Below are 25,445 nucleotides of genomic sequence, written 5' to 3'. Positions count from 1 at the left end.
CAAACAAAAAAACCCACAACAAAAAAATCCAACCAAAACCTGGCAAAATATTTTATGTCTTCAGTTTAAAAAAAGTCAAATTCATGGGTGGGTGCTGCTTAGGATCCATATTTCCCTGGACCTCTAATTTCTGCTTTCCAGCCTCCTTTGCTGAATCTTCAAATTCACCATTTATATTACAGAAATGCTGAGTCAGGACTGCAACATAAACGGATGATTCAAGGGTTTTACAGCATGGCTACACAATGCATTCAGAGAAGTTCAGAAGACTGATGGACTTTAGGTTTCTTATACCAAACTTCATAAATATGAGATTTCTTACTACATTTCCTCAGCAAAATCAGAAAACAGGATTCCTATAAGTTAACATGTATCATCAACAAATATTAACGGATTCTCTTTTTAGTATTGCTTGGCTGCTGTCTCTGTTTAGCCTTTGCTAAAGCGATCTCTGGTCTTGGTCATCCAGAGGGAGTTTTTGCCAGTGGGATACAAGCACTTTCACAGCTTGCTTTCAGAGCTGTTGGGACATGGGGGTAGCATGTGCCTTGTGGTTTTGGACATTTTGTACAGTTTCTGTGAGTGACTGCTGAAACCACTTGTTTGAGTAATTTCTTGGTGGAATAACAAATTTATAATCTCCTTAAAAAGCTCCTGACGTTTTTATATTTGTTTGGGCTGGCAGACTATTAAAGAAGAAGTACTGTTCTCAGGAGAAATTTTTTCCTGTTAACTGTGCTCTTCATTTTACTTTCGCCTCTCCAGCAGTGAATACACCCCAAACCAGTAGTCTGTCACCTTTATGCAGTTCATATGTGAATTGTTCTTTGGGGAGAAAGCAAAGCAAGAGGAAACATAAAGAAGAGTTAATCTCAGATCAATCACGCTCATTTTTAAGGGATTTGACACATGAGCCGCAGAGGTTTCTGTAGCTGGGCTCCACGCTGCTGCGGTCCCTGTGTCAGGGCAGGCTGCAGGCTGGCTGCAGCTCTTGGTTCCCAGGACAAGGACGGGGGCTGGACGGCTCTGCCACAAATACCCGTCCTGTGCCGGTGGGAGGCACACCAGATTTCTGCAGATTGTTTCTCTGGGTGCAGTATCAGGTAAGAACAGCATATCAAAAGAAATAACATTGAATTTCTCCGTTACACTATTATTTTTTTCTCTCTGTGAAGGATATTTATGAAGGGATTATTACTTTCATCCTTGTATCTCCTCTGCATACTGTATGTCTTGCATATACACATCTCCAGTCAAGGACTTGCATTCTTTTTTGAGCAGATTTTTGCTTAGAGACTTCTGCATATTTTTCATTTTAGTTGAGATACTACATGCTATTCTAAAACATCAATTGGAATACAATTTTTAAAAAAATCTCAGCATCCTAGAATGAGGTTTGTTAGACTGTGGAATGGTCTCCTGGGGATATGGTGGAAATTACTTTGCTTGCAACACACAGAACTGCTGGAACAAAATACTAAAAATTATAGAGGAAAGAGCAAATGAGATTTTTTTTAAATTTTTTTTTCCAGGGACTGAGCTGGGATTTAGCAAACTAATAGGTCAATGCAGGTGGTTTTGATTATTATTTTTAGTCCCCACCTCTAACTCTGTGTAAACAAGGAAGGAACAGTTTTCATTAAAAAACCCAAACCCAAACAAAACACCAGAAGAAATTCACTTCTTTCAGGGAATACATTCTTCGATGGTTTAAATGAAACTACAGTTCACTATATTTCTGCAATGCGTTCAAAGTCACCATATACTACCTTTGTTCTGGATTAAGTCATACTTGCTTTAATTATCCTCTTTGAAGCAGATACTCTCTAGATTTTAAGTAACATAGAATGGATTTTCTAACATCTACACCTTATTTCACATTTCTGTAATTTCCCAAAGTTGTGTGAATGCACATATCCTTTCTCTGAGCTGGTGAGAGTTAGGTCCTTGTTTGACTTGGTTATTACCTCTTACCGTGCCTCCATCCACAAACTACACTAGATTTAAGCTTCCACAGGCAAAATCCATATTGCAAGTTGGAACAATCCTGTGGAACATGCCATAGCATCTGGGCACCAGATTCAGCTGTGAGGATGCTATTTTCTTCCACATCTCCATAAAAATCACAATGAAACAAGAGCTATGAAATATTCCAGCCCTGTATACTCGAAGGAGGTCACTTATACGCTGTCTTAAGTGTGGAAGTACCGTCAGATGTCCATGGTGTATATACCAGGAAAGGGCAAGATTAAAGTGTTTCTCTCATTTGCCTGGGTAAAATGTGATAAATGGTATGTCCATAACTTGGAAGGTAAAGCCAGAGCAAAATTCCATTTAAATGCAAGAGGAAACTTATGAAACTTACGGTATTCCTCTGACCCTCCTCTATGTGGTTTGATGTATAAGAGAAAAAAATTAAAATGTGTCTTGGGAAGATGCAGGACCAAGTTCTTCCTTATCATTCTTCATTAGCACACAAGTAAATTACAGTCCTCCAAATACTGCAGGACTGACACGGCCAGGCTGCCTAGTATTTCGCCTTGCAAAACTGGAAGTGCCAGGTGGACGGAAACACCGATTCGAGCCGATACAGAGCCTGTGGCTTCAACGCACTGAACTAAACCAGTGTTCAAATGCAGATGACAACAGCTACCTGCGTTAAGAAGACTTACATCTGATTTTATAGCTGATTTCAGATTGTGCTCGCCTAATCTTGGGTGGAGAGTATCAGAGCTTCTGAGGAAATAAAATAAATAAGTACATAAAAGAGAGAGCAGATATTTAGGTGCTTAGCTCTGGGCATATAAAGATGACCAAAATGGAACAGCTGGGATACCTGGATTTATTATTTTAAAGAGATGGCTGAAAGGGAGATCTCTCTGCCTTTCCCTGCTGTTTCAATTTCAAGAGCATATCATTGCATGAATTTATTTCTGGGATAATCAGTGGCTGTCATGAATATCTGTAATGAACTTACAGATCCCTTGGATTAATTCAAGGAGCCTTGGTTCAGTCCCAGAAGTGCAACATGTCTTTTAATAACTGATCCCCTGTACATCTGGAACTGACAAATCTATACAAGTGGTAGGTCACAAATTCCCCATCCCCTACCTATGGATAATTTTAAGGATTTGGATCCCTCTTTTTAAGCCTGAACTCTATAATCAGTTTGCTTTTAAGCTCCCTACTATATCTGGTTTTCCTGTGGGCTTTTGTTTTTATTTTCATTTGATTTCAACAGATGTTATTTACTGCTATTTCCCTCTGCTTTGGAGAGGATTTATCATTGAGATATATTTTCATTTTAGTGCACAAATACATTAAATCCAGGCATGAAGCCTGACCAAAACAGCTGGAAAGTGACACTGAAATTAAGGCTATAGAGCCGCTTCTGTAATCTGCTGAGCAGTTTATACAAATGCAGTTTAAATAAAATGAGTCTGCAAACAGAAAAGCTTAAAGGATATTAAATCCTGGCTTTATAAATGATGGCCAGGCTAGTAGGAACTACCCCATAGGGTGTAATCTTTTTCTTTCCTGTAACAAGGTTATCTGGCCTCACAAGCTTCTTAGGTAAACTTAATTAAAGCCAATGAAGAGAAAATGCAAAAGGGGTAAGGTAGCTGTTTTGATTTCAGAAGTTAATTTTAAAAATATATATTTCTGTGGGCTAGAGGTATGTCTGCCTAGTCTTAGTGGGACACTTAGAGGGAGAAGGCTTCATTCCATCTTTCTTTTTCCTATGCTATTCATACGTGTGTGCACACAGACAGCCAGTGAGCAGGGAGAAGGCGGTGGGGGTGAGCAGACATCCCTCTTTTTCCTGGGGGATAACAGCTCACTGAATAATAAAGGTTCCCCCAAGGACAGAATATGCTACACATGTTGGCAATGGGTTTGTCAGTGTTCCTAACATATCTATACAGCTGTAATTCACGGATTTAATAAAATATTGATATCTGTTTCCGCAGTTCTATCATGCAGCAAAAATCTTTACGTGATCTAAATTAAACACTTCTGCAATGGGCTGGAGACTGCACGTCGTTTCTTGCCCTGGTGGAAAAGCTCTGTGCCACCCCATCTGCTGCTCCAAATGCCAAACGTCAGAAATATCACTGAATGGGAGGGTTGTTGTAAAGAAGCGCTTGCTATTTCATCTGAGTTTCTGTTTAGCCTGGTAAAACATCCCCTACCAGTTTGTATCACTGAGCTGCTGCTGAGCTACAGGCCCAAGTCTAATCTCAGATTGATGAAATGCATCCAAGATGACATTTGACTCGATCTTCTCATAAATAATAATACTACTGCTTTACATTTATATAACCCCTTTTCAGCAAGAGCTCTCCCAAAAGGCCTTTTTGACCTCCAATTTATCTGTTGTGACTCTCACTGAATTAGAGGCGAGCGTAACGTTCCCTACTCTACCACGTATGGCATGCCAATAGCTACGAGAGAAAGTACATTTATGATGAGATTCCAGTCGTCTTAGCTTTGTGATGCTCAATAATCTACTCCAGCAGAGATCACCTGTAACATTATTAGTGTCTCAGTCACTCCGACAGCTGTCAACTGCATAAAAAGCTACCTGCCCTCTAAAGTACTACCCCCTTCCTTCCCAATCTGGAGTTTCCAACCCTCAAATGATTACACAGACCTTAGATTGACAATATTTACTCCAGAAAAATGATACTTTTACATGCAGGATTTTACAATTCACTGTTGACTAAAAACAGAAGTTTCATGAAATTTGAAAAAAAAATTAAAAAAAAAAAAAAAAAGAAGATAAAAAAAGATAAAATAGAGGTTCCTGGACCTAGCCTGGATTTAAAGTGTTTGTGCCTCAGTCCTAGCCAAGGAAACAGTGAAACACTGAAATTTATTGCTGTGACACTGCCACACTTAAAAGTTTGTGTAGGTCATATCAAAATAGGGCTTTGTTCTGCCTGTAGTCAGGATTTTTTTTCCCACTTTTGCTTGTGAGGCTAGATTTCCAGAGGTGTCTAGGCATCAAACAATGCAGATGAATCTGAAAATCCCTATGTGCTCTGCCTATTGCAGCTGTTGAAGCCTGAATCCCATGAATAGAATTGCCTTTGCTAAGTCATGAAGGCTGGCTTTAACAGTCTGCCAGCGTACAGCACCTACCTACATATCTGTCTAATAAACTCACTGTAAGACATTTTCTCCCTGTTCCTGCTGAAAGCAGAGGTACAATTCCTATTGCCTTCCAGAGGAGCAGAACTTAGCCAATGTGGCATTTTACTTCTGTGTAAAACTTTCTCATTTGTTTAATACAGAGTGTGTAGTGTAATGTTTTTTTAAACAATCATCAATTACTTAGCTTACTTTAAAATATCTTCATGGCTCACGGACTCTGCCAAAGACAGCTGATGGCAAACTTTACAAGAATACATGGAATACACGGTAATAGAAAGAGAATGCACCAACTGCGGCTCTTGAAATTCTCAGCTTGCATATGAGATCCAACCATAAATTCCTGTTCTGAATCGGGAAGAACAAGGACATGAACCTTGCATGAGAGCTCAGTGATTTTAGCTATTCTGGCACGACTTTTAATGATCTCTGGTTTTATCGTAACATTTTAAAGAAGCTTCTTAATCCAGTTTCACTCTATTCCCAAGATTATGCCCATAAAGCCATTACATAGCACCTTGCTCTTGCAAAGAGGCCCAAGTGATCAGCAATTACCAAAAGTAAACAGGGCTCTGATCTTATCATACGTTATAGATTGAATCAATACTGTAACGGTATCTAAGAAAAAAGTCTAATGAGCCAGTGATTTTCTTTACACAGCCTGGCCTTTTCTGACCACTTTTTGTTTGTTTTTCTCACCTGCCGATACCCTCGTCCCCAAACCTGCCCCATTTCCCATTTCTGTTTGGTGTCTGCACATCACCGCTGGACAAGTCAGATATGCATGTGCTATACAGGGACAGCAGTTTCCAAATCCGTATTTAGACTAAGGCCCTAGGTAAAGTTAAAAACCTCACAACTCTCAGTGTTTCAGCTCTAACAGCAGACATCCCATAAGCTCTTACAGTTAAGTTAAATAATACTATCCGCCGGCTTTGCAGTTTGGCATCTGATAGCAAACTGAAACCAAAAGGTTAAGTCAATGGTTTTGATCTTGTAACCCAAGTCTGAGCTACTTATTCCTACCCTCCTTCAGATGAAGTAATCACATAAAAATAAAGCACTTCCTAATAAAAACAGTACGTGTTCAGACCTCCATTCAAGACAGAAGGAATTTTGATAGTTCTGGTTTTATGGACTGTAGACTAGGGTAGCAAAAGTATGTTGATTTTCTTACAGGGGATAGAAATAAAGTGAAATGAAAGCAGATGGATCTGCCCTAGCAGTGAACCATTGGATACAATACTTTGCTTCAGTGAGTATCCAAATTATTTTCAGGTAGTTTGGCACATAGGTAATTTATGTGCTTCGTTCTCTGCCTGCTATTTAGAAGCTGTTTCTCAAGTAGGGATTGTTCTCTGAACTGTTCACCTTTGCATGCACTATTTCATTCTTAACTTTTTTAATACTCTTCTTCAGGTTAACTTAGTGCAGTGAATGCAATATACATTTTTGGTTTTACCCAGAGACTCTGCTTGTGGCTGGGGTCAAACTAAAACCTGCAAGGGTGCTCTCTTCAGGGACTGCTTGCTCTATGACTGCATGTATCGTGCAACAGAGGCTGCCCCAGGCATGATATGTTTGCTGTCACTGACCAGAAGAAATGATTAGGGCACAGTGTCCCTGTAAAGGGCAATGCTACCAAGTACTTTATTTATTTGGTAAAAAAAAAAAAAAAAAAAAAAAATTCCTCTTCAGAAACCTCGAATACAAAACCTGACTTCTAGGTGTAGTAGATTTTGTTTAATATTTTGAGGTATAAAAAAAGAGGACCTTTCCTGATCCCACAAACAGCCAACCGAAACGTTCATTTGGCTGAGAAATACCAGACCCTCAGCTCATATCAAAATGATATGATCAAAGATGATGGGGACTGAGGAGTCAGTGGGTCACGGTGGAGACAATGATGGTCTCCTAGAAGTCCCCCACCTCCACTGCCGGGTGGAGTTGGGTCTAGCATGTCACTGCAGCTCTAGCCTCGGCACCAGCAGCCCTCCAGCTCTCCCCCTCGCACACCGAGGGGCTCAAACACCCCCAGCATCCCTGTATCAGCAGAGCTGGGCTGTCACCCCCAGAACAGGAGGTGCGCTTGAAGGGCTTGTGAGCTACATGTGATACAACATATGGATAGGCAAGAAAGGCACATGGATTCTAAGAATGCTCAGACACCCTGGGGATAAGCAGCCCTGCTTTCTACAAAGATTCTTATTTTTGTAGTCCTCATTGAGACATTTAAAAATCTGACAATATTTTTATCTTTACTGGTATCAGTTCTCCCCTTCATTTGGCAGGGGAGTCTAGAGTACAGAAGTGATACTATTCTTACTGACAGATAAAAATCTTTACAGAGGAGGCAGCTGGAAAACCAAAGACTTGATCCACAGTGGGTACAATTTAACAAATGTACTAGGATATCATACGGCTGATCTAAGTATCCAGGCTCTCTACACAAAGATGCAAACACTTCAGAAGAGTACAATACACACATCTCAGTGCCTACAACAATCCAAATGGAAAAGAAAAAAAAAAACCACCAACAAACAACGAAACAAAATACACACACACACACTCCCCCACCCCAAATAGTCCAACAATCCAAATGTGTATAACAGCAGCATTATAAGGAAGTTCTAAGTATCCCCACCATGTCTACCTGGGCTAAGCTACAACCACTCATGAGCTGATATCTTTGGAGATTCCTAAATCTTTCAGAATCATCTGAAAGCCTACAGAGCTGACATGAGTAGATTTACAGAAGGGGATAAATCTTGGCAAAACACTGCATACTAGTTTAATTATCCTGCTTCAAATAATCTGATTGCTGGACTGCAATTACTTCTGATAGGTTTGATACTAACATCATTACCTGTCTGTAAATGTATCTTCACCAGGTGCTCTTCGTAAAACAACTAAACAAAAATGGCAGCCACCCACTTTAAACAGCAAACTATTTGTTGTTGTTGTAACTTGTAAAACATCTAATCGGAGGTCAGTAACCAATTTCATTCAGAAAAATAGAGATTGTAGCTTCCTTTAAACAAAATTCCCCTAGTATTTATTATTGCAGTGCTCATTTCCTATAAAATGCTCCAGGCACATTCATTAGTGTGTCCCCCGCCTCCTACAGACTGCTGAGCCATTTCCTGGAGGGTGAAATGAAGTCCAGCATCTCATCTCATGGGTGTTCGAATGAACTGTCCAAAATTTGATGTTTAAGGATGTTTGGAAACTGCTTTCCCATGTTTCCCTAGCACTTGAACAGTTTCAATAAATGCAGCTGAACACATTTTTTTTGTTGTTCTAGTTGTGCACAGACATCTTAAAAACAAACAAAGTATAGCTCCTAAAGTCCTTTTTACACTGCAGGATTGTGACATTAGGTGCAACTGGAACTCATGCAGACACCCCATGGTCAAACGAGGCAGGTAGGGCAGCAGTTAGTGGGGTCCCAGAGGCACAGCCCTACCAAAATGCACAAACACATACTCAGGGATCTGCAGCCACAACCCACCCTGCGTTGCTGGCAGCTACACTCCTCTTGTCATCTTCTTGCTAGATTAAAAATCCAGGTACACATTAAGGAGCTGCAAGCATGCTTCTGGAAAACATCCTTTGTATAGGAAACAAGCCCACGTGATTCTCTTCCACACCTTCTGTTGGTAAGAATATTAGCGATACAAAACTGTTACTACAGCAGTATTCCTCCAGTTTATGATCTGTATCCAACAAGCCTTACTTTGTAATTCTCATGCAATTTTACCAGCTCCATCCTCACAGGCCGAGGTACCTTACTGTCACGTTTAGGCAGAATGCTGATGGGGGCTGCAGGTTTCCTGCTCTGCAGGATGTCACTACTGCAAGACTTAAGAGTGATTCCTTTGGATCACTTCTCATTTTCAATACGGACACCAGAAAGAGCATTCTCCATTGTCTTGTTTGAAGAGAAGGTGTTAAGCTCAATGACTATTCAGACACAGGACAGCCATTCTTACGCTCTTACAAGGTTTACGTTCTCTGATATTTAAGGAAATAAGCACGTGGAGGTTCTGAGTTGCAGCATGGTGGCATTTGGAGTGTATGAGAGCAAGGAATGCAATGCAGTCCTGATGCTGATACCGAACCTATTTCTACTGTACAATTCACTGACAAATTCTATCACAAGTAATTTGTATTTATGAAACCACATAATAGACCCAAGTGGTTTTTGTAGATGCTAAGCCTGTCCAGTGTAATCACACTGTAGTGAATGTAGCTATTGTTAGCATTAGCACTGAGAATTTAAAACTTGAACAGATTTTTGTTACCTAGGGAAATTTACATATGTAAATGTAAGCAGCAAAAATCCCCAGCCTATCAGTATTGAAGTTTTCTTGTTTTGTATGCTAAAAACCTTAAAATAATTAATCTTTTGTAGGGGAACAGTTTAGCAAGATGTACTATTTTGAAAATAGACCTTTAGGCTTTGTAAGCCTGCAAAATTTGCAAATAGATGAGAACTGACTCTTAGTAAATGAGATAAGGTAATAAAGTATGTACTCTTTAACAAATTTTAGACGTTAACGCCTAAAGATCTTGTGAAGTCACTTCTGTTATGCTAGGTATTAATATAAATTAGCTCATCTGTGAGTATGGTCTCTCTTTTCTTAAGAGCAGAATAGATTTGCTGCGACATTCCTGTAAAAACCTCTGGAGATGCTCTACGGATAATGATGAATATTGAATTTATTTCCATAGCATTAATCTACACTGAAATGTTTGACTCCTAGTTTTATTACCTGTTTCGTTCCCACAACCCTGCCAAACAAACTTCATACATAAGTCTGTATCTTCAGCTTAAATAACAGAGCACACACCATAGCCATCCTTCTCCCGAAGAGCCACTGGCTTACCAGAAGAGAGAACTGGATTCTGTGGGTGAAATTCTGCAAAATTTTAACAAACCCAAGTGAATGCACATGTGACACCTGGTCTTTGTCCAAGGATTCACAAAATCCTGTTACCTCAAAGCAAGAAAGTGCTGTTGGGAGTGGAAGGAAAAGCCCAGACTGGTGGAATTCTGTATCTCCAATTACAACACACAGTGATGACTATTAGAAAGTCAACATCTTCCAGTTCTGCAGAAAGAGTTATTCACTTTACAGTTTAATAAAAAGCCTGTTCTGTTTTGGAAACCACTATGTAGAAGCACTTGACAATCTTGACTACAATACAGTCTTCTCATACTCTGAAGAAAATTTCATTTGCCTCCCAGAGGGCTTCCTGATCAGAGCTATCAACATCATTTGGTCTGGCAGCAGACAAAACCTCTCTTCGGAGCAAGCTACTTTACCTGTGGGAAGCTGTACCTGAGCCACAAATAAACGAGCACAATTATACTCTCTGGACAAACAGCAAGCGGCGCGCAGAGCATGCTCGGCACGGTACTGCTGCGCAAGGACAGAAGGGGAGTAACAGGGGGCTCCCGCCTCGTGCTTCTGCAGCTCACGGTCTTACTCCGGTTCCTATTCCCCTTTCCAGGGGGGACCTATGGAGCACCCAGATGAAACCAAACAGGTGTGGGAAAGCAGGGCAGAAAGCAAGGCTGTGCCTCCCACTTACAAGGAGACCCACAGAGCAAGACTGGTACTGGCAGTAATAAATCCACCACTCAAACAGGGTAGTGGCTGCTGTTGCCTGTCATCCTCCAACCTGGTGGAGAGATTCACCAGCTCCAGTGAGACAGGCTACCTGCATAAGTCCACTCATCTCTGGCTGCAACTTAACCCAAGTTAAATAGCTCCCAGGCCCTCAATAAGAGGGACCAGAACTGGAGCTTGGTTTACAAGTGCTTTATTCTACCTCACATGATAGAAGTTTTCCCCTATGTGGCACGTATACTTCCAGCACAAGTCCTGCTTTTCTTTATCATGTCTGAATCCATAGCAGCAGAGATAACAAAAGTGATACAGGCAAGCTCTGGAAAAGCATCTGTCAAGTTTTTTGGGGTTTGACATCCCCTGAACCTAATTAAGACAGGTTGCTGACATGAAGGAAAAACAACTATCCTTTCAGAAAGCCTCTTACCTTACTCCGTGTTAAGAGGAACAGTCAGATTAGCAAGGAGCATTAATTAATCCTCTCTGGTACTACATATACTATTCCCTGAAAGGCAGGCCTTACTGTTTAGATAAGGTTTTGCAAGCCAAACCAGCTCAGAGCACAGTGAAAAAGATAGGTACAGAAAGGTATAAGGATTTTATTTGACTGCAAAACAAGCCCTGTCTCAGCTGCTTTGACTGGATCCCAGTTCACAAGAATATCCTTTCCCTTTAGGTCTGCACCCAAGGACAGGTACAGTTTTGTGGCTTTTAAAATGGACTTGAGATAATTGTCTACTGCGTAGTTTGTGTACTCTTAAAATCCTATCTGTTTTTGCAGTGATAATAGCCAAAGCAGCCAGGGTTCAATCAAAACCACCACAGGAGCCCGTGAATGAGCTGCACTGAACAAAGATTAGGCAGGCTTTCTTCTCTTCCACCAAATCTTCTCAAAATAGGTCATCAGGATTGTACCTGACTTCCTGAAGAACTCAAAGTCTCTTTAGGCTAGTCGTTTATCAGAAGACTGAAAGTAAGATTTGTTTTCCAATTTCTGATTCCTGATACTAGCTAAAATGAAAAAGAAAAAAAATGAGCAGAGGGGTAAGAGTAGGGCTGGGTTTGGTTTTCTTTAAACAAAAAGATGAAGCTTCAGATAGTCTTGAGCAAAAGACAGTCAACTTTCATTCCTTAAAACTTGCTTAGATTTTAATCTGAGAATGTCTATGCATATGATAACACTTGAAAATAGCTTTCTTAATGCAATATTTTTACAGGAGCAATTTGGAATATCAGCTCATTTAAGATTAGTACATATTGCTTGCTTTTTTTAATTGCCAAAAAGCAATGCTTTAGAAATGGTGATTTATTTAATGTTTGCATTTATAAGCCTATTAAGAATTATCTTAACACTAATATGGTAGAAGCATAAGCCACATTGTCCTCTTTCCTTCCGATTTTCAATTATGCTCTTAATATATCAGGCCACCGTCCCATAGCACAGATCTGGTTTCACAGGTGTTGGAAGCTCCTTTGACAGTGAGTTTCCACCGTTATTCCTGTCAACGCTAAAGAACGAGCACAGCCTGGGGTCAACAACCTGACCTCTAAACCAGAGGATCTCAGCCTGGAGTGTGCAAACTACCTGCAATTTTTAAAACATCAGAAAGTGTTTAAAATGAATGGGGTGTGGGGAGAAAAAAAGATAGACTTATCCATTAAATCAAGGAAAGAATAAAGAATTTTAATGGGGGGGAAATACAAGTTCTGGATGACTATTTAAAATTTTGTATCCCATGGTATTCCAGGTATCCCATGAAGCTGTTTGTAAGATTACTTTTTGAAACAGAAGAGCTCCAATTTATGTTAGAAATCTGTGTTTCATAATCTAAGATATCACAGAATTCTAGGTACACATTGACTAGAAAAAGCTAAGACTAGTGTTCGCTTTTGGCCTATTTTGATCAAGCTCACTCTGCATGTGAATGTGTGTGTGCTTTTATCTGTCTCTTATCCAACTAAGTAACTTCTAAGCTAATTTCAGCAACAGTGGAGGTAGAGTGAATGTCTTTGAAGAAGGTCTCAACATTCTGGATGTCAAATTTTCTATGAAATCACTGAAAACAGGTAGCTAGGTAGAAATGAAAGGCCATCTGTTGCCTGCACTGAGTATGTTACAGAGTGACCTCAATCCATACCAAGCCTCAGGGAATTCACAGAGGATAGAGAAGTGCTGAGTGTCCCAACATGAGAAATGTTTCTGTTTGCACTCAAATCTTTATTAACTGTGACATAACAAACCCCTACCAATGGACTCGGAGTCACCAGAACTAGACCTGCCACTGGCCACCGAACCACTTTCCCAGTTCAGTTCACGTGTGCTAGCAACCTGCACGAGTAATAAAATCTCCCCAGAGAAAAGCCTTTCTCTGCCATAGAGAACCATTAGTCCTTGGGTTGTTGCCTCAAAATGAAAATAAAAAAATAAATAAAAGTAAAAAAAAAAAAAAAAAAAAAAAGACTCCTGTAAAGTCCATTTGATCTCATCACATCATCACATATCATGGTGCAAGCACTGTATTCTTCCGGAATCCCAAATCTGGAAGCTGAGTAGGTATGTAGGACACCACATCTCGTACAAGGAGGTTGAAAACCACACAGATACTGGTACTCCTGCTCATGCATTGCACTTTCAACTGACATTAAGTCATTCTGCTCTACGTTTAGTGTGAATCTTTGGAGAGAAGCTAAAACAAACAGCTCCCCTCCGCCACCCTGCTTTAGTGTCTTTATTACAAAGACAGCTAAGGAAATTTTAAACCCCAACACACATTAGAGTTGCTAAAATTCATACCCAAGTGCCAGTATCACCAGCTATTTCGGCACCTACAATACAGACATACAACTCCCTTTCTCCCAGGAATGCTCTCCGCACTGAGAGACAGAAGAAGATATTAGTAACACGAACCCATCCCTTTGAAGATATTGCCTCTTAGAAAACCAGATATTCAAAGTCTTTAGGCTACTACTTGCTCTCGCAGAAACAGAAGACAAAAGTGCCCCAGTTTTTTTAATAAGTACAGGTTTTGATTATTTTTTCTGTACTTCCTAATCTTCCTGGCTACTTATCTGAAATGTAGCACAAAAATACAGCTTGTAGGAAACATAAGACATATGGTGTTCAGAGAGAGGGAGGTGGCTGCAGAGATACGTGCAGAGGATGTTGGATGCTGTGAGAGGGAAAAGGATTTCAGTAGAACACTTTATTGACTATTGTTTTTTTCCTTATCTCTGATTACACTTGCAATTTTAAGAACTTGCTCAGCTTTCTCCTACTCTACAGCTCAGACACTGAAGTGACTAGGGACAACATGCAGATCTAAATCAGTCATTTTTTTGTCTAGCATTTCCTTGGGATATTAAAGTGGATTGGCAACCCCAAACCCCTTCCATCAGCTGGTCTATCTGCCATAGTAAAAGAAGTACTTCAGCAATGTTTCTGATTTTTTAACACTCATTCTCAAATCTCCTGGAATATATTGTTTTGTTTAATATCTTTATCAATGATTTGGACGAGAGGATTGAGCGCACCCTCAGTAAGTTTGCAGCTGGCACCAGGCTGGGGGGAGTGCTGACGTGCTGGGGGCAGGAGGCTCTGCGGGGGGTCTGGGCAGGCTGGGCGGATGGACCAAGGCCAGTTGTGTGAGGTTCAACATGGCCAAGTGCCGGGTCCTGCCCGTGGGTCACAGCAGCCCCACAGCGCTGCGGGCTGGGGGCAGAGCGGCTCAAAGCTGCCCCATGGAAAGGGCCCGGGGGTGCTGGTCAGCAGCCGGCTGGACATGAGCCCCCAGTGTGCCCAGGTGGCCCAGGAGGCCAACAGCACCCTGGCTCGGATCCGAAACGGTGTGGCCAGCAGGGCCAGGGCAGTGCCCGTGCCCCTGTGCTCGGCGCTGGTGGGGCCGCACCTCGAGCCCTGGGTTCAGTTTCGGGCCCCTCAGGCCCAGAGGGACGTAGGGGGGCTGGAGCGTGTCCAGAGCCGGGCAGGGGGCTGGGGAAGGGGCTGGGGCACACGGCTGGGGGTGCTCAGCATGGGGAGGAGGGGGCTCGGGGGGGACCTGATCGCTCCCTACAGCCGCCTGACAGCGGGTGGTAGCGAGGGGGGGGTCGGTCTCTGCTCCCAGATAACAAGTGACAGGTCAAGAGGAAGGAGCCCCAAGTTGCATCAGGGGAGGTTTAGGTTGGATATTAAGAACATTTTCTTCATCAGAAGGGTGGTCAAGCACTGTCACAGGCTGCCCAGGGACTTGGTTGAATCCCCATCCCTGGAGTTGTTTACAAACATGCAGAGATATGGTGCTTAGTGGCATGGTTTAGTTCTATGATGATTCTGCGAACTCTGGCTGTGCCTTGCGTAACACAAGTACCAACCCCTGCAGCATGAACCTGTAATCACTTACAGCAACGAGTGGGGGTTTTTTCATTTTTATGACACTAAAGGAGGCAAAAAATCCAAAGAAAGAATATTCACATAACTTAAAAAGCACCTGGTCTGCCCCATCGTTCCTTCTCCAAGGACATCAAGTATACCCAACCATAAATTTTAACCATCACAGAAGAGCTCTAGCATTAGTCTCTGGACATCTCACCTACATTGGCTGCTGACAAACCTTTTGCTGCTTGTACTTTCTCATTGCTCTTATGCTGCCAGTGTTTGAAAACATTCAGTGAAACCCAGAGACACCAGTCAGCAGTGCCCGACAGCACTGAGCTTAACAAGATATTAACTCAGGGCACAGATTTGGCAATGGCGGCCATGTGGGCACTTGGGTAATTCGTTTATGGAAAGATGGTGACTTGGTAGTATGTGATTACAATGTTTTCTAGCTCTCAGCAACAAAGAGCCTCTGCCCACAAATAACATCAGTGAAGTAATTAAAAGAAAGAAAAGAACTGATTCTACTTGATCAAAATGTGGGTTTGGGGACACCACTGCAACAAAATCAGAAAGTCAAAACAACCAACAACTCTAGCAATTTTTTTTTTTTTTTTTTTTTCAACTTTTGTGTTTCTGATAAGATGGCTTTAACCCCCTCTCAATGGACATCATTCCTGGGTAATTTAATAAGTCTGGACACCTGCCTAACATTTACACCAAGTTTAGTTCTGCTGCCTTCAACCAAATTGCTAGCAGTACGCTTTTATTTGCCATGCTTCACTTAATGTACACTCACAACTTACAGCCCCTTCCTTATCACAATCCTTCTTCCTCACTGCAGAATTTTTCTCCAGGGCCAATTCCTCTTGAGGTATCTTACTTCAGGTCTATGGGTGGAGAACGGGTAACAAGCACACACTCTGTTTCCTAAAGGAGGAATAACTTATTCTTCCATTCCCACCTCAAATCCCATGTGCTTATCTTGATACGTACTGATCACACAGACAGGGTGAGGATGAAGCAAGCACAGAGGGTAACGTTTGGAAACTGGCAATTAACAAGGAATTTATCATGCAGTACAAAGTAATGTGTCATAATGCTACCTACAGCTTTCTAAAACTTGCTTATAAACTGAAAGAACAATAATAGTGTCATTAGTACTAGATACTCATATCTTGCACACTGGGAAGGAAGGACTAGATCACACTAGAAAAAAGCCATAGGATTCAGCAGTTAGTCATCTTAATGCTTAAAGACACTATCAAGAAGTTCCAAAGGAAAAAAAAAAATCTAGTTGAGAGTTGAAGGTCTGCTGTGTATTTAACAAGTAACCAAGACATCTCACATCAGCTTGCATGCGTCTTTGGGACAAACTGAAGGATCTACTCCAGTTTCTCCATAGGACTCACCATGTTTTAGGGGAGGGTCAGCAGAATGCTCTCAGGGAAAGCCTGAGTCTTGAGTGCACATCATCCTAAAACAAGCCAGGAGAACAATAACATCATAAATTTTTCACATCTTTTTCTATGCATACTAGTTAAAGACTCTTTAAGAATCTCAAAGACTGCAACATTTCAATTCCCCTTTCTTATAAAATGCTTTGCTTTAAATAAATACATAGAGAAACCAGAGAAGTTTCAACTCAATTATAAAACTGGCTGTGACTGTTCTCCCCTAGTGTTTGCCAAGCAAAGCTGCACCCCTATAAACTGAGGCAGCAAAGCCACCATCTCATTCAAACGCCCTTGAACGTGACCAGAGCCCATGCAAACCTACAACAGAAACGTAAGGGCATGTTACCTGATCGCAGGGCTGCCCAAAAACAGAGCTAGAAACGAGCAACAGGGCTTCAGGCTCATGGCTAGATAAAAGGACCATTGCCAGAGAGCCAAACATAAGGGTGGCTTATCTGCATTTTTAATTTGGAACTGATGGCTTTCATTTGGTTGTTAAGGCTGGGGAATCCACGAGTTCAGGACAGAAAATTCTCTACATCTGCGCCCTGCTTCTGGGCTGGGAAACTCATTAATGGGCTTGAAAGACAGCTAAGGCTATCACAGCTGCAGAATAAAATAAAATAAGCTAGTTAGCAGCTTTTATCTTCTAAAAAGGCGGGACAAATAATAGAGCTTCAGCACACACCAGAAGGCCTTTCACTCTGAAATACTGCTGGCTCACTTCTATGGCAGCGTGAATGCAAACTGCACGATGTGGAACAAGTTGCAGTAAGCTGATGAAGAAGGCAATTAGCAGGAGCAAAAAACCTCCAGGCTATTTCCCTTCTTCCCACACATTACTTCAAGAAAGCACCACTGCATGACACATAACTCCCCTGGCTACCTACTTCAATCTATATTCAAAGAACATTAAGCAGGTAAGGCAGAGTAATGCTGCTCACCCAGCAGAAACTAAGTAAAGATGAACGGGGAAGATCCATTCATCCTCTCTTCCAAAAAAGAACTACAGGGTGTCAAAGAAAACTAGCAGGTGGCCAGTTCAAAACATGTATGATGTTTGTCACATAATGCCTAGGGAATCTCCTTGGCACAGAATGCTACCGATTTCAAAAAGTTACCTGGGATCAAAAAGCAATTTGGCAAGAAAAGAAGAGGGAAAAGAATAGGATTCTTCATTATTATCACATTAATGCCACTTGGAAAAGTCAGTTTTGTAAAGCTGAACTAAGTGACTCCAAGTGGCGATATTAGCCAGAAAATGTAGAAAAACGTTACAGGAATAACTTGCAGAAAAAATACGACATGCCTGTAAAAAGAGAAGATGTTGGGGAGTTGGAACTAGATGATCTTTAGTGTCCTTTCCAACCCAAACCATTCTCTGAAATGCAATATTGCATACTGATTTGTCTTTTGTGTTACTTGGGCTTTACTGGCTGAACTACAGTAACTACTTTACTAATCTCATCAAACTGCGTTTTATATACTCCACTGTGAAACACTTTGCATCAGACACAGTCTAAAAATCAGCTGGAAGAAGCAGCGTCTCTCAAAGGCCATGCTGCTTACGTGCCACGTGCTCTGCTTCTCTAAAGACATTTGCTGCAACTGCCTGGATGGGCCAGCTGCAGAAACCTACCTAGGACCTGCCTGTGTCCCATTTTCACTTTGCTGTTGCCGTGGGGTTTCTGTTAATCAATGCACAGTGACAGGATTTGCCCAACTTCCTACAGAACCATCCATAACGTGGTGCCCTGGCAGGGTCTGTGCCTTGGCACGCTCAACCAAAATTACAGGACTTGAAGATTTTCAGTTCCTACAGGTTTCACACAAGAGAGAGCAGGGAAGGAAGGCTGGGATTGGGAGTTTTGAAAGATCACTCCCACCAAGCATTTTTATCTTTTCAGGCAATACAACAGGCAAACGTGGCAGCCCACATTTTGCCAATACTCTGCAGAGGAGAGGTGATAAGGGAAACAGAAGAAAACATTCTTTGTTTGCAGAGACAGCAGAATATCTTTGCATATTTCAGTCAAAAAACATGTAACAAAGAGGCACAGCCTATGAGATTCCTTCATCCTCTTCCTTAAAGAAAAACTTGGGTTTTCTACAGAAAGTGAGTGCCTCGCTCTGTTTATTCTGCTCCTTGCTCTCCTTTTTCCTACAGTGACAAGCTCAGCCAGCTCCTTTCTTTGCTCCTCCATCGGACAGTGAACAGTTGGGCTTTCAGGTATATTTTGTATTGTGCTGAACACTTTCTTCTCCACTGGGAAAACATCCTAAACTTCTTTTTCAAACTTTGTCACCTTTTCTTCTAAGGTGAAGCACCACTGCATAAGATGAACAACTTGATATGTTTTAAAATCAGTAAAGGATTTTTTTGTCCTTAGTATTATTACAAATCTTACTTTGCAATATGTTTTTTACTCATACATTTACTTCACTCACTCTCTTAATGGCAATAAGATCACAACTGCAACCCTGAATTCTACTCATTTGTCTTATCTGGGCTCTTCTTCCCTTGTTACTACCACTGTCTCTGAAAAAACACTGGCTTGTACACCTGTGTACAGCTTAAAATTAATAAATGTTCCATTTGCTTTCAGACTAAGAGCTCATTTGTCTTCCACTGAAATCTTGTCCATTGCTGTTGTGAAGGATTACCTTGCACAAATGGTGCTGGTGATGTCCTCTTGTCCAAGCTAGTGTTTGCAAATTTGTGGAAGTCAATGTAGTGCAGGGTAATGCTGGGATGTTTTTCAGAGTATATGGCTTTTGGTTGTTTGTCCCATCAGAGGCAGCTCTGCGTGTTGCTTTTGTGAACTCAGGACTTCAAGCTTTATTTCTCTTTCTACCCACATCTCCTTTCTGGACTTCTTGCAGTGACCTCAGTGTCAGAACCTTGTTCTTCTCTCAGGTCTGTCCTTGTGATTGCTTTTCCTTGCCAAATCACCATGCTTTCTTGAGGGTTAATTCTGGTTTCCTGAAAGTCTCTCGACATTTTCCCTTATACCTCACCACGAGCTCTGATCAGGGTCTCATGCAGCCCCTTGCAAACTGACAAATCTTTAGCCTCAGAACAGACACATTTTTCTGTATGTTCACTTTTTTTTCCTACCCTGTTTAAAAGCTGTATCTCATATGTTTCACTTTTACCTGGAGTGCAGGACTCACTCCTCTAATTTCTCTAATACGGAATATTATAGTTAGTAATCTCTGCCTGAGTTAACAGTAAGATATTAAAAATACAAGTAATCTGTTGTCATAAAAATGAGGCAATATTCTGTCTGTCTTCTTTGCGACTGGCTCTCAATGCTGTCAGTGCTATTTGAGCACATTCCTATCACCACCCACATTTCCAGAGTGTTTCAGAGCGGTAAATTGCTACCAGAGGTTCCTTAGCTCAGTAATATCAGTGGTCTACAATTGCTGAGAGCCAAACAATTTAGCAGAGATTCATTTATTTCAAGGTGCAAGCTCTGACTACTTAATTACACAGGTCTCTAGACCACACAACTGCCTCTTTACCACCAGAACACCTCAAAGATATGATTATTATAGAAATGAAAATTAAAAAAAGCAGAGCATGGAAGATTTGTAAGGAGAAAAAGGATTCATAAGGGACTATTTGAAAGAGAAAACATGAGAACAAAGTTAAGTGCAGAAGGGAGCAATACCATGATAAAGAAGAGGAAAAAGTGTAAACAAGAGGCTCACTTAGTTTTGTTTCATTGCCCCCAAATACCGTGGACCATTCAAGAAAAATGTCGCAGAGAAGTCTAAGTAAAGCACTGCCCCTACAACCAGCATCGGTCTTACAAGAAAAGGTGGTTATTTTTTTCCTTCATTACCCAAGCAAGAGCATGAGGAGGCTGTTCACATCTGCTGGTCACCAGCATGAATTCCAGCTGTTAAAATTAATTTGGCGTAATGGTGTGAAATAAAAGTAATACTTTCTGTTACAACCTTTATAACTGCCAAAAATTAGGTCATTTGAGTTACGTTCCCTATGCTAGGTAATACCAACGTGTTAGTGAAAGACTGAGACCAGCAGAAATAGGAGGATTTTAATCCAATAAAAAAAGGACTCACATGATATTATGGCCAGAGATTGCATTGAACTTTTGGTCTGGCTTTTGGAAGTTAATTCTTGCTTTACCTCCTGTGTGTGCCTGATTGAGCATCACCAGTGCTTCCAGATTTGCACAGCCAAGTGATTTGAACCCCTGGGGTAGGAGATCTTCAGCTTAACTGACAATGTTAAGCTTTGTGCTTTTCCCTGGTAACCCCCATATGATAATTAATTTTATGTTCACTGTTATTTGTCCAACCAACAGAGCAATTAATTACATATATTTCAGTCTTAAGACCAAGCTTACTCTCTCTTTTCCCAGCATCATTCTACACCCACTAGCCTGTGATAATTTCCCTACGCAGTTTGGCACCTGTATTTAACAAGTGGTAAACACGCTGAAGGATGGGATGACCTTAAAACATGATTGAACTGAGCATTCAGTGCTTAAAACATGGTTGAGCTCAGCATTCAGCCCATAAGAAATGTGGGTGCATATGTGTACTGGGGTATTTCAGAAGCCTTGAATTCTTTTGCTTAGATGCTGGCAGCATAAAGTCCTTGTTTTGGAAATATTTTTTTTTTTCATTACTATTATCAATTCCAAGGAGCTCTTTGGTTTTTCACTTTTCTGTTGGAATCTATTCATCTTACATCAATTTGATTTAGAGTCGACATAAACTGAAGGAAAAAGCTCAAACAAAATTCATATTCCCTTTATCTATGCAAGAAAAAATAAGTAGGATGCAGCTGAAGAAAATGTTTCTTTTTGGGCCAAAGTGGTTTCTTGTTTTCTTCTCTCCAGCTGCCCTTCTTCCCAGCTTCACGTGTCAGCTGCAGAGCTTTTTAGCAGTGCAGCACCAAAGCAATCCCTCTGTCATTCATGCAGCGGTACCTGAGCGAGCCCCTGCCCTAGGCACTGCCCCCCTGGCTTTGCCCACCTGCCAGGGCGGCTGGTGAGCCCGGCCCCCGGGAGCCCTCTTCCCCTTCCCCAGGCCAGCTGCAGAGTTCCTCTCGGGCCAGATTTGTTTCCCTATCCCCAATATACCATGGACCACCCAAGAAAAAGATGTGGTGAGGAGGAACAGGAGGACAGAGGGGAGGAACAGGACCTATATTTTTTACAGCAAACCAGAAGCAGAGCTGCTGTTAGCTGCCAACATGAGCCCCCATTTACCTGCCCACGTAAACCTCTCAGCTTAGAAGAGAACGGGGATGGATGTTTCGTTTGCCTCTTGCAAGAGTCCTTCCTCAGGCTTGTCTTCTCCAGGACACAGAGAGCGAGGAGGGATTGTACCGGGTGGTACCAGCACCCCCACAGCTGGTTCTTCTTGAGAGGGAGCAACCAGCTGACAAACGGCGACTTTCAGTGTTGTACCTACAGCGGATGAAACAAAGATCTTTACTCTCCAGCAACACTTCAGCTTAACCAGCTGCTCCATGGAGAAGGCCTGCAAAGGTCAAGCAAAACTGCAGTGGAAGACTTGGGGATACATTCAAGTGTGTGCAGATGGGAGGGCTCACTGAAGGCTGCTGTGGATATGGAGTTCACCACATACCATAAGAATGCAACATTTTTAATGTGTCTTTCACCCAGAAAGGGAGTTCCTACAGCCTGAGTTTAGAGATGACCTAAACCTGAAGAGTTAGGCTGTGAAGCCACTTAAATTCTTCTGTACTGAAAAGGCATCCATCTTCTAAACCGCTTCAACGAGATGACAGCTTGTGGAATATCAAACTCTAGTTTTCGCCAACCAGAGTACTTTAGACCACATCACATTCTCTTATTTTTTTAAACTAACATATGGAAAAGCATATGAAAAACCAGCTTCTCCTAAAGTCACCATTACTGTCCAAGACATGTTTTGTTTAGGAAATTTAATCAGGCTTTCTTCACAACACACAGGAACAGATGCACCTTTTCTGCAGTGCTGAGATGAAGAACTCTTTTGTGCATAAAATATGAAGAAGGAAGAATTGCGTATCAAATTGCAACTAGATAAGAAACTTTATGTGATGGGAAGAGTAAAAGAATTTGGTGGATCATTGGATTTTAACATCACTACTTTTTTGGAAAATGGCACAGGGGCCTTTCACAACCATGAACATTCACCGCTCATTTGAGCAATCACACCTCTCACAGCATGCTTGTTCCCTGACATTTATGCTGCTAGTGCTCACTCAGCAGCCCCCTCATTACAAATCTCTAATGCCACTTCTTGTGTCATTTAATTTTCCTGTGAAGGTCTTCTACTCACTGCCTTACCACACTGTTTTGCTCACGGTTTCTGATGAAATCGCAGCCAAGATAGTATCAAACTTGGTGCGAATTGGAGAGGGGGAAAGCATTTAGTCCTTGGCAATTTCACTGAAATTTTCTGTCCCACCGAGGAGGACGTTTTGATAAAGTACATCCTCAGAAAAAAATACTTTGCCTCAAGTGAGTTGAGATGCTGTACTTTGACAAATAAAAACCTTTAAGTTGCATCTTGGAATACAAAATGCTGTAGTTCACATTTCAGGATACAGTGGTTGAGAATATTCTGAACATAAATATCAATCCCTGTTAGTACTTGACCCTTGGAAAGGTCATTAAATGGTAGTCTCTGGAGCCAGGAGGCTGTAAGCAGTTTCTTGGAGAGCTGATAGAAAGGACAACTTCCAGCTGTTGGCTACCTTCCCCCATAATTGATACTGTAACTGTAAGAAGTTTTTTTTTGAGAAAGTGGGACTCATCAAAAGAATGAAGCCATGACGAAGATGGAAATGGGGAAAAACAATTTAGCAGTAGAGAACAGAAAACTGAAAGCATAAAGGGAAACAAATGGACTTCAGGGAAAAGAAAGGTAATTCTATTTTAAGAGTGTTACTGATGCCAGATGAGGAAAAGAGTTAATAAGCAGGTAAAGGGAGGAATTTTGCAAAACTGCTTTTGCTGAAGAAGGGAAAACTTCAACAGAAATAGCAATAAACACCCCACACTCCCTGTGAAAGGTAAACCAGCAAAGCCTCTGGAGATGTCAGATGCTGACAGGCCCTTACTGCAAAGCTGATCCCAACCTCAGCCTGGGCAGCGCAGCTTCTCCGCAGAAAGATGCAGCATCTGAAGGAGCTGCCTCAGTGGCGCAAAGATGCAGATCCTGAAGGAGCTGTCTGGGTGGCACAAAGATGCAGATCCATGCAGATCCTGAAGGAGCTGTCTGGGTGGCACAAAGATGCAGATCCTGAAGGAGCTGTCTCGGTGGCACAAAGGTGCAGCTTCTGAAGGAGCTGTCTCAGCGGTGCGGGAGGGGCTGGGGCTGTACACACACGGCAGGTTGCTCCCGTTGCCTGCTAAAATCCATTAGCAAACTTTACTTCTGACTTTGAAAGAGGTTTCCACCCTCCCTAACCGTTACCCTGCCCCCCCGCCAGGCAATTCTGTGTCTCAGTAGGTCCGGTTTGTTGGCACGGTGACACACCTGACAAATCTGTTCGGTAACCTGGTGTGCCCCCCTACCAAACCACCTCGGTGATAACCCACGGGTCCCTGCGCGTTTGGGGGGGGGGGGGGGCACCAGGGGGACAGGGTCAGTGAACAGGAGTGATGCCACAGAACCATTTCACATGAGCCACAGAGTCCTTTCAGTCACAAATAACTTACGGTGTGAAAACTCCCCAATATTCACCTTTCCTTGCCCTGCAGGAAAAGAAGAATCCGGATGGAAAAAGAAAATCCCGCGGCACCTGCCGCCCCCTCGCTCCCCCCAGCAGGAAGGTGTGCGGCAGGGTACCCAGGTTTTTCCGGGGTCCCGACGGCCGCCCCCGCCAGGCTGGGCCGGAGCGAGCGGGAGGGACCGGCCAGCAGGGGGAGCTCCGCGCCCGCCGCCCCCGCCGCCAGGGGAGCGCGGAGTGGGGGGGGGGAGGGGGGAAGGGCACCCCCCCCACCTCCGTACCGCAGGGCTAGGTCCTGCTCTGCCCACACATTTAATCGGCTTCACAAAAAGATCGGCCGCTCAGACCTCAACCTGGTTAAAATGCAGGGAGAAAAACTAGCAAATCTACCACCGGAATATTGCAGGGTATTATTATTTTTTTTTTTTTTAAATAGCAAAGCAATAGCACAATATAATTTCATTAGCAACTGGAGATCAGAAGGATCCTGGCTTGTTTCCAAGTACTGCCTGGCTGTGGAAATGAAATATTTACAGACTTGATCAGCCTGCTATTAAGTCTTCAATTCTGCAACAAACCCTTCTCTGGACCCCCTGCCCAGAACCCACCGAAGAAACACACACCCAGCGAGGCCCCAGGAACCAGCCTGTCAATTTTCAGAAACCTTAGGGTTTTTGTTCGGTGGGAGAGGTCCAACACAGTGCTTGTCAGGTGCTGGAGGCAATTTCCTGTTGTGTCTTTATAAAAACCACTCGGATTCTAGTTAAGCAACTGCAGCTCTTACTGTTTGACACTTTTTTTGGCTTCCCCCTTTGCTCAACAGTATTTCCTGTTCCACAGTAATTCAGGTTCTCTCACTCATCTCGCCTCAAATTATTTCATATGCAATGAGCACACCATCTTCTTGCCCCTCTTTTCTCCCCTGCAGAGGCAGCCACCTTCCATGCCCCTCGCCCAGCCCCTCACAACTCTCACAGCTGCCTCCTGCCTCCAGCTCCTTCCTTGCAACGAACCCCACGTTTGCATCATGCCCCCTCCCCGCAGCCTTCCTCCTGCTCCTGACCTTTCCTGGCGGGCAGAGCTGCTCGCCCTGTTTTATT

At 42.4% G+C, this 25,445-nt stretch overlaps 1 long non-coding RNA gene across 1 annotated transcript in view; it reads right to left on the bottom strand.

Annotated features, from left to right (window-relative positions):
* LOC114012186 (uncharacterized) overlaps window positions 1–25,445 on the bottom strand; it is a 256,763-nt gene that overhangs the window by 27,414 nt on the left and 203,904 nt on the right. The window contains exons 7-8 of the long non-coding RNA XR_008746908.1: window positions 21,869–22,069; window positions 16,575–16,639 (exon numbers count right to left, since the gene is read on the bottom strand). This is a non-coding gene — a long non-coding RNA (uncharacterized LOC114012186). The remainder of the gene's footprint in view (window positions 1–16,574; window positions 16,640–21,868; window positions 22,070–25,445) is intronic.

The sequence above is a fragment of the Falco peregrinus genome, chromosome 4, assembly GCF_023634155.1.
Source record: "Falco peregrinus isolate bFalPer1 chromosome 4, bFalPer1.pri, whole genome shotgun sequence".
Classification (NCBI taxonomy): domain Eukaryota; kingdom Metazoa; phylum Chordata; class Aves; order Falconiformes; family Falconidae; genus Falco; species Falco peregrinus.
The sequence above is the reverse complement of the archived record's forward strand: the minus strand, read 5'-3'. Positions and strand labels throughout refer to the sequence as shown.